At 41.6% G+C, this 17,598-nt stretch overlaps 1 protein-coding gene across 1 annotated transcript in view; it reads left to right on the top strand.

Annotated features, from left to right (window-relative positions):
* LOC107391086 (tumor suppressor candidate 3) overlaps window positions 1-17,598 on the top strand; it is a 117,372-nt gene that overhangs the window by 68,569 nt on the left and 31,205 nt on the right. The window lies entirely within an intron of this gene.

Below are 17,598 nucleotides of genomic sequence, written 5' to 3'. Positions count from 1 at the left end.
CTATAGAAATGATTTCTTCTTCTTCTTCTTTTTCTTTTTCTTTTTCTTTTTCTTCTTCTTCTTCTTCTTCTTCTTCTTCTTCTAATTAGAAAAAGGTTGTATGTGCGTCTTCTTAGACAGTGTATGGCAGATTGCCCCGTTAACTAACATTTGTAGTGGCAACTACGCCGTGCTCCTTGTACACTAGCATGAGGGTTTGAAAGCAAACTGTACATCCCGCTCCACCACTGAGAGCTTTCAAAGGGTCATGGCCGGACTCTAGTCACATCTATAGGATGACTTGCAAAGCTACAACAATTTGTTTAAAGGGTCAGAAGTGGGACAGGGTGTTCAGATTTAAGCTAGAAACATACAAAGAAGGAGGCAGAAATCTTTTGTGTTTCCTTGCCCTCTTTAGTTCTGTCCTCCAGTCCTCCTTTCCTTGGTCTGTCCTGCCTTCTTCTGAGTTTTCTTGGACAAATGCCACTTGTTACCAATTTGTGTGCAAACACTCGCACAAAGATATGACTTTGCCGGTCATCGCTTAAGTTTGTTCACTCACGTGTGAAATTAAAATGAAAATGTGGCAAAAGCAGGGAAAAAAGTAGAGAAATAGAGGAGAGAAGATGATGAAAAGAAGGGAGAGAATGGACATAGATGTGAGTCAAGAGGACTGTGCATGTAATGTCCTTGGAGATATGTGATTGAGTGTTTATGGATTTTTGACTAATAAAGATCAGCTACATCATTACACACGCACACACACCCACACCCACACACACACACACACACACACACACACACAGTATTACAAATTAACGAGTGAGATTACAGTGAAATGAGTTTGTTTGAAAACTAAATCCCTTTCTTGCGAAGGCCAACTCTTATCTTATTAAAGGAAACAACTCAGCACAGAGACATGCACATATGCACCTAGAGGACCAAATAGAAGGCAAATCGAACACAATTAAGGATTTTCTTCAAACCATTTGTTTTATTTTATTTTTTTATCCCCGTCCTTCTGTCATGTTCTGTGTAAAACAGACACTGTTGACTCTGTCACATTCAAGCTTTTAGATGTTGGGTTGGATGGCCATCCAGAGTAGCTTTTACTTTAGCTGTCGCCCCTTCCTCTCCAACATGTCATTTCCGTATCAAAGCTTGTTTTTTGCTATTTTAATTTTAACTAGTTTTATTTGTCCTTGGAAAAGCAACTGCAGTTCAAAATAAAAGTACGACTTTTTTCATCACACCACCATCCACACAAATGCAGGTAAGGGCCACGTTATGGTTTAGTGATCTTGTGTTTTACGTTAGAATCCACCTTAAATCCAACATGCATAATGTTTGAGAACCTTAACATAATAAATTCCCTTTTCTGTTTCATGTTCTTATCCGTGCTTATGCCCCAGCTCTCCCTTCTTTGCTTCCTCTTTTTCCTTTCTCTCCCTATTTGTAGTTTTTATTCTCTTGCCTTTTTTTTTTTGGCTCCATCTGTCTTCCCAGGAGTTAAAGTGTGTTTCAGCTAATCTGAAACTTTCCTTCCTGCGTTTCTGTCCTTTTTTAATCTCTTGTTCTTGCCTTTGCATGAACTGAGCAGAGTGATTATGGCAGCATTAAAGCTTGGACTTAATCAAGTGTTAAAGTAGCATTTTATATATAGACATAAATTAATTCAGTAGTTTAAGAAGTGATGGTCATAGGCCTGTTATTCAAATGCATAGGTGAGCAGGTCGCGCAAGATTTATCACCAAGCGTGCACAAGCCTAATTATGCCAGGTAATTGCTGCAAGAGTGATGCTGGTATAGGATTACAAGAAAAAAAAATGAAACATCGTACACCCACTGAAGAACTGAAAAGTTAAATAAATGGACTTAAATCAGCCTACAAGGCAGGTAGATTCTTAAGAAAAACCTAAACCTTAAAAAACCCATTCACAAATGTTTCTCACTGTTTCTGAAAAACAAACTGTTCACAGCTAATTCACATTTGATTTAGTTAACATTTAAATCTGAGTGATTCGTTTTGTCTCTGTAAGTAAAAGTTGTAAATGGGCTGTGTACATCATTCCTCAAAACATCAGCATGAAAGCCAAATATTTCAAATAAGACTGAGTCCTTCTAGAATCTATCACTCTGGTTGGTACAATCATTAAAAGTACATTCCTCTTTTTGCTAATTACAGCCCCCAACCCCCATAAATCTAGAAGTTTTGTGTTTTATTTTAAATGTTAAAACTATAAATAAAAGCCTAAAAATGTTAAATTGCATGGCAAAAATTACTTCAGCTGAACACTTTTTTGTTGATTGACTTGGTTGATTCATTCATTCATTCATTTCTACATTAACATTTCAAATTGGGACTTTAACAGGTTGTAACAACATGCCTTCATCCTTTAAACATAATTTGACGCGTACATAGGTCCTCGCTGTTGTTGGAAAAGAATCCTAATAATGATTTGTTTGGTCAATATTGAAATTACAATGTAATATGACTTATGCAGGATTATTTAAATACATGTTTACGATAAGAATCATATCAATTATCTCTAATTTAAAGATTAGATTAAAACATGTAGTCACAGACATGAATAAATCACAGGTAGACTGTGTTGCTATTAAAGCAGAGAAGAGCTGCCATCAAAGCTTGGATTCCCAGGTAGGAAGTTGGTGCAAACATGTTATTTGTATTTTATGGATAATTTGTCCAACAGCATTGAATCACATTGATACAAATTGGTGCCATTTGTGTGGAAATCGTATTTTAAATAATAAAAGTACATTTTTTGTGTTTTGCTCTCATTTGGCCATCTTTACTTACTTTAATAAAACACGATCAGAAGATGGGTATGACTTCATCCTTCAGAAAGCAAGACAACATAAAAAAAGCTTGCTAAACTAAACATGACAACATTATTTAACAATAACACTGTTTTTGTCCATAGCACTAATTTGTGCAGTTTTGACACTTTTACCATGGAAGTATTCATAAAATTCATGTTGCGCATTAAAATATTGAAATGTAGTAAAGCCGTAGTGTGGTATAGCACGTCACCTTTAACAGTTGACAGCATCAGATTGTTCATGTCTCCAGATAAGGGATCAAGGAGTGTATATGAGCTGTGCCATCAGGAGGTGGTTGTATTGTGTAGTCACGTTGTGTGAAACCACCTACACACTCGTCTACCAAGCCTTATTTTAAGTATTACTCTTTAACTTTAGCCATTTTGTTGACACAGCACACGGTGACACGCAGTACATTCTTTTACTCAACTGCACCTTTTCTCTGTTTCTAAGTTACCGACCCAAAATAGTTGTAGGCTAACAACATTCTATTCTTTCTCTGTTATTCTTGTTATCTTCTGACAGGTAATGGCTTTAGACCAGGCAGACGATGGTGAAAAGATACTAATCATATTTTGTTTTCCATCCCATTTTTTAAGCTTTCCCCCTCATGGCTTCCTCTCACCCCCTCCTCTAATCCCCTCGTCTCCCCAGACAGTGTAATTCCTTTAAAATGATGAGTGAGCGACGCCAGGTAGACTGTATTGAAAGGATTTGTCAACTGACAAATGGCACAGCGAAGAAGATGAAACTACTGTGCGTCTCGGTGTGCAGCCAAGAAAATGCTGCTTTCTCATTTTTGCTTAGACACTCACAAAATGGGACATGTAGAGGTATGCTTTAACAAAGCTGTACACAAATTTGACAGGTACAGACGTTTACCACAGTCTATCTTACAGGGTTGTATTATAAAGCCCATGCACAGGTTCATACATATCAGATCTATGAGAATGTTGGATTCATGTGCACTAGAAAAAGGTGCAGAAAAACTAATCTAGAAAATAACGTTGAATAATGTCGGAGTGGAAAAGAGAGAAAAACATACCTATTAAAGTTGTATTTTGCTGTCTGTGTGAGGGTGCCTTTACTGGTAATTGCAATCTAATCATTTTCTTTCTGCAATCACTGTACTTTTGGCTTTAAGACAAAAGCAGTGAGTACTTTATTCGAGCTCTACACCAGTACACGTCCTCAATGATGAACAGTCTAGTGACTCAGTGAAACAAGTTTTTCTCAAGGGTAAACACTGAATCGTTGTGGCCACTTTCTTTTCAGATTGTAAACTTAAGTCAAAAGAGAGCACTACCTTTATCTTTGACTGTTAACTATTAGTTATAAAGTAACTGAACTAAATCCGCTACCCGCTTTCCAGGACAGTTCGAAGAATTGCATGTGACAAGCATAAAATTCAGGCAGAATGCAGTTAAAGTTTGCCTGGGAATTTCCACAGCTGCTGTGACTACCCAGGCAGGAGGAGTACAAGCCCGACTGGATCTCAGCGCTGGGGCACCGGACCAGTTATGAGCAGAGCTTTACAGAGCGTGATAGAAGTGGCAAAAGACATGGGCTGGCTTCCGGGTGGGAACCAATCATAGACAGGCAGTGGCACATGCTGTTTTACATGCAAAATATTCCCAAAGGATTAGTCGGCACAGTGGAGAGTCAGGGAAGAAAGAGTGGTGACTGAAAATTTGTATATCCTGTAATAGTATATAGATGACATTTGTTGCTAAAGGTTCATTTATCCTGACTGGAAATTATGATGAGAATCTTTATCTCCAAATTGTCTTGACCATGGTCTTGGATCATATTAGTCTGTCATGGTGAAGAGGAAGCAGAGCGAAGCCCTTGATTCACCGGTCAATCTACGCTCCAGCCCTCACTATCGTCACAAGCTTTGAGTCGTGACCAAAAGGATGTGATAGTAGATACAAGCGGCCCAAGTTAGTTTTCTTTGTAGGGCATCAGGGCTCTGCCTTAGAGATGGGTAGGAAGTTTGGTTATCCGGAAGGGGCTTTGAGTAGAGCCACTGCTCTCCCACATTAAGAGGAGCCAGTTGAGGTGGCCTGGGTATGGTATGGTATAAGTTTATTTGAAACAGGGACATACACAAATACAAGGAAATTCCAGGAGAGATGTCCGGTTTCAGGTTATAGCATGATTGCTAATTTCCACCAGCAGTCCTGGGCAGATAAATGATGGCCCACTGAGATGATTTCAAACTATTTTTAATGGGAATCAAGGACGTAATTTTCACTTTAGAAGTGGGGGGGACACAGGGGGGGGGGGGGTATCTTTACAATATGTTTTAATGGGAAACAGACTTCGACACAAACGGTTGTTTTCTGCTTGGTCCCAGAGCTCAACCAGTGTCAATTTAATATAGCGTAATATTGTTTTTGGATGGTAAAAAGTGCAGGGGTCAAAACTTGACTTTGGAAAAAGTGGGGGGGACATGTCCCCCCTGTCCCCCCCCCAAAATTACGTCCATGATGGGAATATACACGTTTCATTTTACATTTGGAGGTGTCTGGCACCAGTTTCCACGGGCCACAAACCAGCAGGCCCCTCATACAACTACCCCCACACATAGCCAGTACAAACAAATGGGTCACTGTGTAGAAAGCCACAAGCTGCCAGATTCACCAAACCCGAGCCAACACACAAAACCAGCGAAAATGCAGAAAACCACTAAAGCAGCCTGTTCAGAATGCCTCCTGAACGCCTCTCTGGTGAGGTTTTTCCAGACACGTCCAACTGGGAGGAGACCTAAAGGAAGACCCAAGACACGCGGGAGGGACTATTTGGAATGCTTTAGCGTTCCCCCAGATGAACTAGCCTAAGTGTCTGGGGAGAGGGAAGTCTGGGCCTCTCAGCTTAGACTGCTACCCCTGCAGCCCAACTCTGGATATGTTTATAAGCCTAAAAGGATATAAGATTATGTTATATCACAATCAAATATATTCCAATCTTAGTCGCATTTGGGAGAAATGTTTGGTCACTGTTCTAATTGTTGTATGCTCTGTGTTTTATGTATGTGTCTAATCAGCCCTGGACTGTGCAGTTTTAGTCTTCTTGTATGAATATAGCACTAGGGCTGTCGCGGTAACCGCAAAAATGAAATATCGCAATATGAAGAAGCCCACCGCGCTGCATCATGGGCCACCGCGATTACTGAACTTGGTTCAACTCAATGATGCATGTTGAGAAGGATGGCTGCACTGGTATCAAAACGAAACGTTACTTCACTCCTTTGGGAGCACTTTGGTTTTCAGTACGTCAGCTGCTGCGCAGCCAGGGTCCTTGGCCGAGACAGAGCTGCCACCAGCGGCAAAAATAAACAAATAAATAAACGCTCGGAGACCTGCTGAAGTCCCGGACAAGCACTGCTTCTGCAACCGTCCCGAAGAGTTTGAGCCGAGCTGGAGCTCACTCGCTACCTGCAGGAGGAATGCACCCACCCTAAAGAACCCCCCCTGACATGGTGGAGCAACAACCGGGAGAGATTCCCTTTGCTCGCCAGAGTCGCATGCAAGTACGTGTGCGTTAGTGCAACGAGCGCACCATCCGAGAGGGTTTTCAGTGTTGCTGGAAATGTTGCCACCCCTCTCAGATCCTCTCTCAAACCGTATATGGTTAACATGCTGGTTTTCCTTGTGGGTAACAAGGACGTGACCGAGCTATAAATCACCGTCATTCGTGTGTGTGAAAGTGAAATGATAGTGCGCCCGCCCCCCCCCCACCCCGCGCGCGCCCGGTACATGTAATTTTTTATGCTTGATTTTAAACAACTAAACAAAATGGGGACTTGTTTCTTATTTGTTAGATGCTGCAGCCAAATTTGCATTTAAAAGTTTAACCTTCTCCTGAATTTAGTTGTTTTTAAGTTCAGTCGGACTCCGACTGTCGGAGAAACAAACGTTACTGCGATCTGTGTTGTTACTGCCCTTTGATCTGCATTCAGTAAAGTGTTATTAAAGAAGGCACAGCAATTTTTAACCTTTTTTAAATGTGTAAACATAGTGTTTAGATAGTACTGCAATAAAAAAAAGGGCTGCAATAATATCGCACACCGCAATATTAAGCCACCCTGAATCACCGCAGGGGGAATTCCTCAACCGCGACAGCCCTATACCTTAAAGTGATAATTTATTGAAGTTGGCTTATTGACATGTTATATGTGCAAACTAGATATGTGAATATTAACTGATTTGTATTGATTAAAGCACACACACACACACACGCCACACACACACACGTACATCATGTGATTCAATCCAAAGAGCAGCTGTTTTTTTTTTTGTTTGTTTTTTAACGTGTCCTGTCTGGCTGTGAAGCAAGCAGAATTGATGTCTGAATGCTGGTAACAAGCCTTACAGATTTATTCTCAGGTGGAGCATCAAAGCGTTTGCTTTTAATGTCACGCCTGATACTTAAAACTTTATTGTTATTGTTGTTGAATGCTTTGTAATTCCGACCAGACACGGAGACAGAGGTGAAAGAGAGAGGAAAAGAAAAGGTGGGGAGAGAGAGTGGGGGGGGGGCGGGGGGGGTGTTCCACAAAAATAAACAATAATGAACAAGAGTCTGCTTCTAGACCTGCAGAAAAAAGACACACAAAAAAACAAAGGGACACAAAACAAAGGGACACAACAACAATACAACAAGATCTACCTATCACTGCATCAACTTGATGAAAAGAAAAAAATATATATATATATAAAATCAACATTTCTTAACTGAAGAATCACAATAATAAATCACAACGCATTAAGTTTCCCACCATAGTCTTAAGACCTGTGTTTAACGTGCCCAAGCCCATACTTTTGAGAGCACCATGTGAGCACCTGTGTGTGTACACACGCTTGTTTATGTAAGGTTTATCTATAGGAGCGTCCAATAGAGAGTGTGGGGGACCACAGATCCGCCCCCCAAAGATGTGCAGGAGACGGGGGGAGCTCCAAGTCCCAGAGATCCAGGCGCTGCCCCAGAACGCAGGAACCCCAAGGAGACTGCAACCAGGAACCCCCCCCCCCCCCCCCCCCCCCCGAGAGGCACAGAGGATCGCCCCGGGGGGCCACAACCAGCAGCCGGCAGAGTCCCCGGAGATATCAGCGGCAAGCCCACAGGCCCGCCCGCAGCCTCCCACCCCCTAGCCGGCCGAGCCCGGGACCCAGCGACCCGGGACCCAGGGGCGACCACCCCCGCCGGGGACCCAGCAGAGCCCAGGGACCCAGACCCCACCAGGCAGCCACCGGGATCTAACAGGCAGATGCCAAAATCTTAAACCCCCAGACCCGGTTGCCACGAACACTCAGGCAGACCAAGGCACAAGCCCCCACACCAGGTGTGGCAGGGGGAGGGGGGACAGAGATCTATATCATCAAGAGAAGTTCCAGGAGAGGGGAGGACCCAAAGGCCCCACCTGACATATACAGTCATACACAAACACAGTCACACGCTCCCTCCCTCATGCTCACACATGCACATACAACCCAAGACTTACAAAAATGCACGCCGGACACCCACTCATGCTCCCCATACACACCCTATTCACTCTGGTCCTGGTACTGCTGCACATGGGGTACAACCATCACCGGTAACCAGAGTTTGACCCTTTCTGCTGGGGTGCTGATGAGCAGGCTCCCCTGCCCAACGCTGAGCACAGCAACCCACCACCCCAGACCCCAACCAGACGGCCTGATCTGCTTCCTAGCCTCCAGCCCCAGGAAGCCTAGCAACAACAGAGGTGGCTAAGACCCCTAGTCTCCCTCCGCCTGCTCCAATATAGTGTTGTGTGATCATGAGGTGTATTCCATGGCTGTGGTGAGTGGGCAGTGTGGGCATCATCCAGCATATGCCAGCTGATGCCACCGCACCACCCCACTTACACCCTCAGCCATCAGTGTCTAAGTGCGGTTTAAAATTGGAAGTGGGCACCGGCACTCGGGAGGAGGCTGAAATATCCCCCTGCCAAATGCCGTTGAATGTGCTCACTCCCAAGGCCCTAAGTGTGTGTTTGTGTGGAATGTCGTCAGTGGAAGTGTATAAGGTGCAAATAAAATTGGGGGGCAGGTTTCCACAGGAATGCGGAAATGGGGTCCCTACCCGCACTCCCTGACTTGCCCACCCCTCAAGGTCCTATGTGTATGTTTGTGTGATGATGTGAGGGAGCAGGAGGAGAGAAATATGCGGTGATGGGGAGGAATGGCTGGTTGGGCTTAGCCCTCCAGGGAGCCAGCTCCCCTACTGGCCCCAATAGGCACCTCTGTTGTCAAACTGCCACCCAGGGCATGGAGACCCCAGCCCATCCTGCCAGGGCCCAAAGCAGCAGCATTACAGAGCCTCACGGAGTCCGAGGGCACCAACCCAGCCCCACCCCATTAGAATATCTATGCCCACCCCTGCATTTGCACAACTTCCAGAATATATAAGACATGGGACATCCAGGTAAGGTTGGGTCCTCCCCCTCCTGGACCTCCCCCTCCCCTGTGATGGAACGGCAGAGGAGCCAAGGCCTACTTGAGGCCCCCGAACCCGGGCCAGGCACTGCTGGGTGTCCCTGCCTTCTTCCCGGCAGCATACATGTCAGGACCCGACCCCCAAGGCCCCGCCCAGACCCGCCCAGGGGCATTGCAGCCGCCAGGCAGTGACCCATGGCCGCCGCCAAGATCCCCAAGAGGCCCCACTCACAACCGCCAGCAGTCCACCCCCCGAGGCAACCCAAGCACCTCCAGAGGGGGGCAACGGCCCCCCAGTCCCAGACACCCCCAGTGAACCCACCTCCAGGGAACATCCGGATACTCCAAACTCAGACCCCACACCCCCCCACCCACACCATCCCGCAGGACAACATCAACGGCCCCCCACCTTCGCTATGTGATGGAACCGATCAAAGGAGCCCACATAGCATCGATTAAAGCACACACACACACACGCCCCACACACACACACACACGTACATCATGTGATTCAATCCAAAGAGCAGCTGTTTCTAAATACAAAATTTGTATTTAATTTTAGATGCATTGGTTTATTACATTTTTGTACTGATAAAATCTGGTCTATTTAGTGAAGGAGTAGAAAGCACATTTATTTGAACTTTAAATGAACAGAAATGTTTTTTTTAAGTGTTTCTCTTGATCATTTGTCATTTCCACTGTTTTCCTTTTCTCTTTAGCAACACCTCCGGCTGAATCAACTCTGTTGCGGTTATTTTGTTTTTCACATATCTGTCATTTGTAAATGCGTCATTCCTTTCTTCCTAGTTTGTTGGTAGACGTAGATTGTTGCATCAGTCACACAGCAAGTTGAACATCTATAATATCCAAATGCTGTCAGAAATGTGTCTCGTTTTGGTTACAAAACTTACTTCAGGGGACTTTGAACCTCTCTTAATGTCTGATGTGCGATGGCTGTTTTTAGCCACAATCACAATGATTACCACAATGATTAGGGGACACTGGTCATCTTTCAGCTTCAGCCTAAAATGACTGCATCTAGCTGCCTTTAGACTCTCTGCCTCTTTATTTGCTTCACCATCTAGATAAAACTGCATGCCAGTTAGTCATGAGGTTGCCTGAATCATGTTTTTATGCCTTTTTAAAAAATTAAAACAGTAATTAAACTTAGTCTACTGAGAAAATCATGCCATCCCATTTTAATGATTGACATATTCTCAGTAAACTCGAGAAAAAAATCTGTTTTAAATAGGTATAATTGACTTTAGGCTAATTAAACTGAACTCCCCCTGGAGTGTGTGAACACTAAACTGCATAAACAAGGAATAGATTATGAGATTTTAAGTATCACCTGAATCCCTAAAGTAGATGATTACATTATTTTTCAAATCAAAAGTTCTGTGTAACCACCTATCTACTGTTCCTCCACCTGCTTGGGATAAATTACCCTTGACATCCTTGAAAATCTGATGAGAAAGGAGAAGAAAATATAATTTCTATAGCGCCTCTCAAGATAAAAATCATGAGGCGCTTCACAAAAACAAAACATGTAAAAATGTAAAAAATAATTTAGAAAATGGTTAAAAATGTATTTAAAATGAACACAAAATAGAGAATTGTGGTTAAAAAAGTGTTAAGAAAGAGAGAGTGAATAGGAAAGAGATGGGAAACCAGTGGATCCTGAGGAAGGTGGAATAGGTGGGGAGAGCAGAATAAAGAGAGAGAGGTGAAGAAGGTCATACAAAAGCCAGCTTGAACAAGTGAGTCTTCAGCTGCTTTTTAAAGGAGACCACTGAGTCTTCAGGGGGAGAGAGTTCCAGAGTCTGGGGGCCACAGCAGCAGATGATCTGTCACCTTTGACCTTTAGCCTGGTGCTGCACAACCAGTAGGCTTTGATCACTGGACCTCAGGGACCTGCTGGGGGTGTAGGGACTAAGAGGATCACCAATGTAAGATGGTGCTTGTCCATGTAAGGCCCTATAGACCAGAACCAGGATCTTGAAATGATCTTGGAGGAGAAGCGGGGTGAGCCTCTGTTGATGTGTTACCGCGGCGTTCTCTTCTCATTAAGAGTTTAAGATTAAATTACCTGAGCTGTCAATCAAAGAAAAACATTCTAAAATTGCCTTTTTTTTGCAACACACATAGTTAGCCTGTCATTCATTTCTTTAAATAAAGCTTTATAATTTCTATCTGTCTCTTCTGTACTCTTATACAGAAGTTGCACCCTTCTCGAAGTTTTTTTTTGTTTTTCAGTGTTTTCCATTCATCCTTCTCCCTGTCTGAGTGCATCCTGACCTTTACCTTCCAGAACACACACTACTCCCTGATTCAGGTACTCACTGTACAAAGTAATACATGTTACAACATGGAAAGGGATGGAGATGGCTGTTTATAAAGTTTACCTGGTTATGAAGTTTTTAAAGGAAAAAAAGTCAACCAAACAAGATGGAAGAGGTGAACAGTATGCTTAGTGCTGTAGTATTTTGACTTGTCAGTGTAGATGTAACTTTTAACTGGTGCCAGCCATGGAATCTGCTCATAGTAACACTAGATAGTATTTTAAACTTTAGCTTAAACATTGATCTCAGCGACTGTTGGGTTAGAAACGTTAACAGTTTCATATTTGACACCACTCTGCAGCTTTCTGCTGACCAAAAACCACACGAAGTGGGTAGGCGCCCTATAGGGGGAGCTCTTTCCTGCTTTACGGTTGTTAGCTGTAATGGTAGTGGTTCACTGATTTTCAATAAGTGCACAAGAAGAAGAAAAAGAAGAAGTTTGCTTTTTCTAGTGGCATCATGGCGGAGCCCGGAGGTAAAAGTAAGAGTATTGTCTTTGGAGACAAAGCAAAGAGCTAGAACGAGAGTGAACATCAGTGTGGCCTACACTAGTATGAGGAAGCTAAAGGAGACTACAAAACTACGGACAGAAGGTGACCTGGCTTTGTTGCTACTGGACTTGTAAGTAATAATATTTTTGTCCAACAGTGTGGATCTTTTTACTTCGAGATGTGTTTATTATTTGGCTCATAGTAGTGTTAGCTCGTTTTTAGCAGGATGCAGCAGGGTTGTTTATATCAGTTGTAATTCCACTTTCAACCAGTAGGGCAGAGGAGCAGAAAACTGCTCACTGCTACTTTAATGTGACATTAATTGGCACTAAAATTACTGTCCATGTAGGTTTTCCTTGAAACATTTTAATGCCTCAAACGTTGTTTGAAGATTTAGCTTCATTCTGTTCACACATTACATACATAATCCACAAATGCATAGGGACATCTAATTTGTGTCCAAAAATTGACAGTTATGTTTTTTTTTTTTTACTCTTAAAGGGACTTTACGGACTTTTGAATTTTTATGCTTGCGATTGCCCCCTCAGTCCAAAAGCGTAACGGCAGCTTCAATAGTAGGCTCGTGCACGAGGCGCGCATGCTGTACATGCACACTCCTTAACGAAAATAACAGCTGAGACAGTCCCGTGTGTGTGTGTGGCCTGGAGGACAGAGTACAATTCAATTCAATTCAAAAACACTTTATTAATCCCAGAGGGAAATTGATTAAAGGAGAATGTGCAGCTAATTAATTAAATAATGTGGTTCTGTACCTTTCTCTTCAGCACAGCCGACAAAGGTTTATGATGGGTCAGTCCTCCTGCGTGCTCAGATCATTCCCTTCCCTTGCTTGAAAAATTGTTCCAAAATGAAAGTTGAACCCACATCTTTTTTATCTGTGAATTCAATGCCGTTTGGCGAGTCTCAAATAAAAATTTGGGCATCTTACTGTAAAAAATATACCAGTAATGTAAAATAGAAACTGTAAATGAGCTATGTCCACATCCAGAATTGAAACCAGGTCTTCTGCATGAGAGTCAGTCATCTTACAAGTTGAGCTACACTCTAGTAGCGTTCACAGTCTCTGTAACATTTATATCCTTGATGACACCTGAAACAATGTCAAACCAAAGAACGATTCGAAGCGAAAATGGCTATTTTGTTGCTAATTTTCAGGAAATATCTAGAAGAAAGTAGCTAAGGGTCCTCAGAAATGTAGCTAGGTTCATCACTAGGCGTTAGGAACAGCGACAAAGTCGCTGAGTTGGCACTGCCTCTCTCTCTGCTGCTAAAGCTACGGATAGCAAATGCTACGGGCGATGCCTGAGCGTGAACGCGCATGAAGCAGCCTGCTCGACCCGAGCATCTCTCTTTTTCTGTGATTTTACAGAAAAAACAGGCAATCACAGTAAAAATGCCAGGGCTCATTCTACAGGACCAGGGCATTGCAGGAGAACGTATGAAGAAGAAATTTATTATTTCTATACATGTTTTGGCTGTCAAACTTCCATAATGCCCCTTTAAAAACACATTGATGCACTGAATTGTGTTATTCTTATTTCTATAAAAAGGAGCTGCATCTATTTTTATGATTGTAATTTTAGATGCATGTTAATGAAATCATGTTAATATACATTATCCTCCTAGGAGTAGATTGGTAAAAGGACTCTTATGCTGATAAGTTGAGCCTTGATTAAACTCAGCCCCTTGAATACTAATCATGTTCACAGTTGCCTCAGACAGCTCGCAATAAAACCTCACAGCTGGACGTCATCAAAGCTTGTCATTTAGTTTTTTTAATTTTCTTCAAGACTTCCTAAAATACTGTTTTGGACAAACATAGTTTAAATTAAATGTTTTTACACCGAAAATGAAATGTTTGGTGTCAGATTACTTGTGTCCATTTATCAAGCCTAACTGACTTGATGTTTGAAGCTCATTTGCGGAGCCAGTTATCTTAAAAAAAAACTAATCCATCAAATTAATTGGAGCGGTTGTAGACTCCAGTTGTACCAGACACCACTTCGGCATAAATCCACCCGCTGTCTGTGAGCTCTTCATTACCTACTTAATACTAAGGAGATGCATGTCCAACAGGCCAAATTCTATAGATTTATATCTAAAAATGAAGCATTATTTTCATCGTTTTCCTCGGTTAACTGAAGCCTTTCAGTCATTTTAGAGTAGACCATTAAAACAGTGTGGTAAGAATGGAAACATGATGAACAGGCTCAGTTTTACTTTAGGATTGGTTTCTATGTCATTTGCTGCCATAAATCTTAACAAACGTCACTGAGCTTGAGACGAATGTAAACCGGTGTGTGTCCTTGCTCATGACCTTGCCTCATGGGTCCATATTGAAGCTCAGATTTGATGCACATGCTAATGAAAGCAGGATCAGCTAAATCATCAAAGCACTTCAAGTTAGTGATTAACACAAGTGTGCTCATTTCTTTTAATTCAACAGTTTGAAGTGTTGTCATTTTTTTCCTCAACTGAAGTGTTGAAAGTGGCATTTGTATGTTTCGTTAGCTTCGTGAGAGGTTTCTCAAACTTTGCCCGTTATGATTTTAATATCAAATACAGTCTTCTTTGTGCAAGTTGTGCATGTTACTCTCAACACCTCAGACCCTGCAGGCGTTTCTTTGTACACGTTGATTTGTTTTGGTGAATTTGGTATTCAAGAGCATATTGGGTAACTGTAGGGTTAGCGCCTGAATTAATTTTTGTATTAATCCAGCAAACAGTGACTGTTTTTACTTTGAAACCAGGTCCGTGTATGACTCCCTAACTCTGTTCACAGTCACAGTTCTGTTTGAATTCAGCCTAAACATCAAACTTCATCTAGAGGGGTTTTGGGTTTGCGTATGCTTATGTAGATACACTTAGACATGCACACACTCTGCTCTGCACACTAATGAATAAAACTCCTGCATTCTAATCTATCAGATTAATTGGAAGTGCCCAGCCATGGATTGAGAAATTTTTCAACCCAAAAGCACGGCTGCTGTTTTACAAGCTCTTGCTGCAGTTTCTTATTATGTTGAGGGAGTCACATGCAGTGGGCTGTATCCGAAAATATCATGTCGTCTTTTGTGCATTATTGTTTTTTATTACTGTTATTATTTGCTAGAATACCATTAACTGTATGAACAGCATTAATTCTGATGACGTTTAAAGATGTTTTAATATGTTTTGAACTCACAGATGATTAATTCCTGTCACACATGATCAAGGTGCATCGTAGAGGCCGACCGAGATGCTCCATTGTTTCCATATCGGTCATCGACTGAAAATATTTTAAAAAGCCGATTAAAAAAATAAAATAAAATAAATCAGGCACCTGTGTGGCCAACTGCCGCCACTACTAGACTGAAGAAAGGACCCAAAGGACCCCAACACACAGTTTTTAATATATTTTGAGTTTGTTTTATTTTTGAAGTTCAACAAATGTTGAGATTTATTGACTTAATTTATATTGCACACAGTGAGTGTTCGGTTGTCTTTCATAATCAATGTGCTGCTAGACCACACACACACACACACGTGTGTGTGTGCAGGCATGTTGGTCGACCTCTAATCGTAAAGAATATCCACAGCTTTTGTTGCTTTTTAGATGAGCATTAAGGAAGAGTTGTCTCTCGGATTTTATTGCTCACCTTTATTTTAGAAGTTTAACCCTCCCACTGTCTTCATGGGTGACCCCGCCAGGAAAGTTGACCATAGAGCAGGTTGATGGTTTATCCCTTGAGGTCCATGTGGCAGGGGCGAGGTGGTGCTCACTCCTCACCCCTGCCACATGGACCTCAAGGGATAAACCATCAATCCTGCTCTATGGTCAACTTTCCTGGCGGGGTCACTCAAGCAAACAGTGGGAGGGTTAAAATGTGTGCTGAAACATTAGAACCTTAGCTTCAGCAGTAAGTGGATAAAAGAGGATCTTAAACAGCACAATTTAACTTATTTGATATTGTCATGATTCGTTCTCCAGCCTTCTTAAGTGTCTGCAGGTGTGGTTCATCACTAAATCCAACAAATCCGCTGTATTCATGATCTAAAACAAGCTACTTTACTATTCAACTACTTTGCTAAGTCAAACTAGAGGTGGCTTGCCACTCTGAGGTTGTAAGTGTGGTATTATGGCCACAGAGGGCGGTAGGTGTCTGAATGACATTTCGTTAACCCTGTAAAGGGTCATTTTAGCGCATACTAGCTCAAAAAAATAATTAAAAAAATATGAAAAGTTGCATATTCTCCCTTTAAAGTTCTTGTGAATAGTTCTGTCACAGACTTTGAACAATCAGGAATAATTTTTATGGGCATATAGTGTTTAAGTGCACAAGTAGATGTCCTGACATAATTCAAGTTTTAAACAAATAGATTGCAAATATTTTATTAGAGAGTAATTGAATTTTATTTGAAAACAGAAGAGAAGCTTTAAAACAGTGGTGTGTCACACCCCTCTTCTTTGTAGTAATTACAAATTTGAGAACTTCTCTCTAAATCATTTATCAACTAAAGAACACCAGCCTTCTTTTTTTTTTACTTCTACTAAACTTTTGATTGCCAATCTATAAATTAGCTTGTTGACAACCTTCTGAAAAGCTAAAGCAGAATAGCAAGTTGGGGTTGACAAAAAAGGGGTTTACTTCAGTTTTTGTCTTCCTATGTTCGCTTTCAAATGGGAAAAAAAATCTCCATTCCTTTCCACTGAAGCAAGACGATGTGTCCACCTTTTTTGTCATCTCCCATTCATCGCCCCATCCTTAAAACCCCGCGTCAGTCAAGTGGAAAACCAGACTCTGTGTGCCGTAAACTAGAATTCTAATAATCTTATGTTTGCTTCATTTCCTTAAGACCTCTGTTCATTGTCTTTTTTTGTCCATTTCTCGACTTACTGACAAACATCCATCACATTGGTGTCTGTTTATTCTGTTTTTATTTATTTATTTTTCTTTGTTTTTTATTAACTTTGTTCGAATGTGCAGCTTGATTTAAAATGACTGCACTGTGGGAGCTTATGAGTGAGTCTTATCTTTGGGTGTGTGCTAAAACGGTCTCCTAGGTCCCAGAAATATAACCTAAATTTCGAAATTCCTCAATGTTTTTGTCAAGCATTTTCATTTCATTTTATTTGAATATTAGTTTAGTTTATTTCAAACAAAGAAAACATACATAATTTTTTAAAAAGTACCACAAACAGGAAAAAATACATATCATCCCTTCTGTGTTTGAAAAGGAGTAGGCTGAAGTGGAAACTTATATATCCCTACCCCTTTATACAAGTCATTTTTACTTGTTTACTAAATCTAACACAAAACCTACATTAAAACAAACAAAATGGTACAAGTCACCAAAAAACCACCAAATTATATGGAAAAAAAGAAAAATAGACATCTTTTTACAATTGATACAATTTACTTTTCCTTGGAATAAAGGACACCCACATAAATCATCTATTTTCCACTATATACTTGTTCA

Source organism: Nothobranchius furzeri, chromosome 4 (genome assembly GCF_043380555.1).
Source record: "Nothobranchius furzeri strain GRZ-AD chromosome 4, NfurGRZ-RIMD1, whole genome shotgun sequence".
Classification (NCBI taxonomy): domain Eukaryota; kingdom Metazoa; phylum Chordata; class Actinopteri; order Cyprinodontiformes; family Nothobranchiidae; genus Nothobranchius; species Nothobranchius furzeri.
The sequence above is the reverse complement of the archived record's forward strand: the minus strand, read 5'-3'. Positions and strand labels throughout refer to the sequence as shown.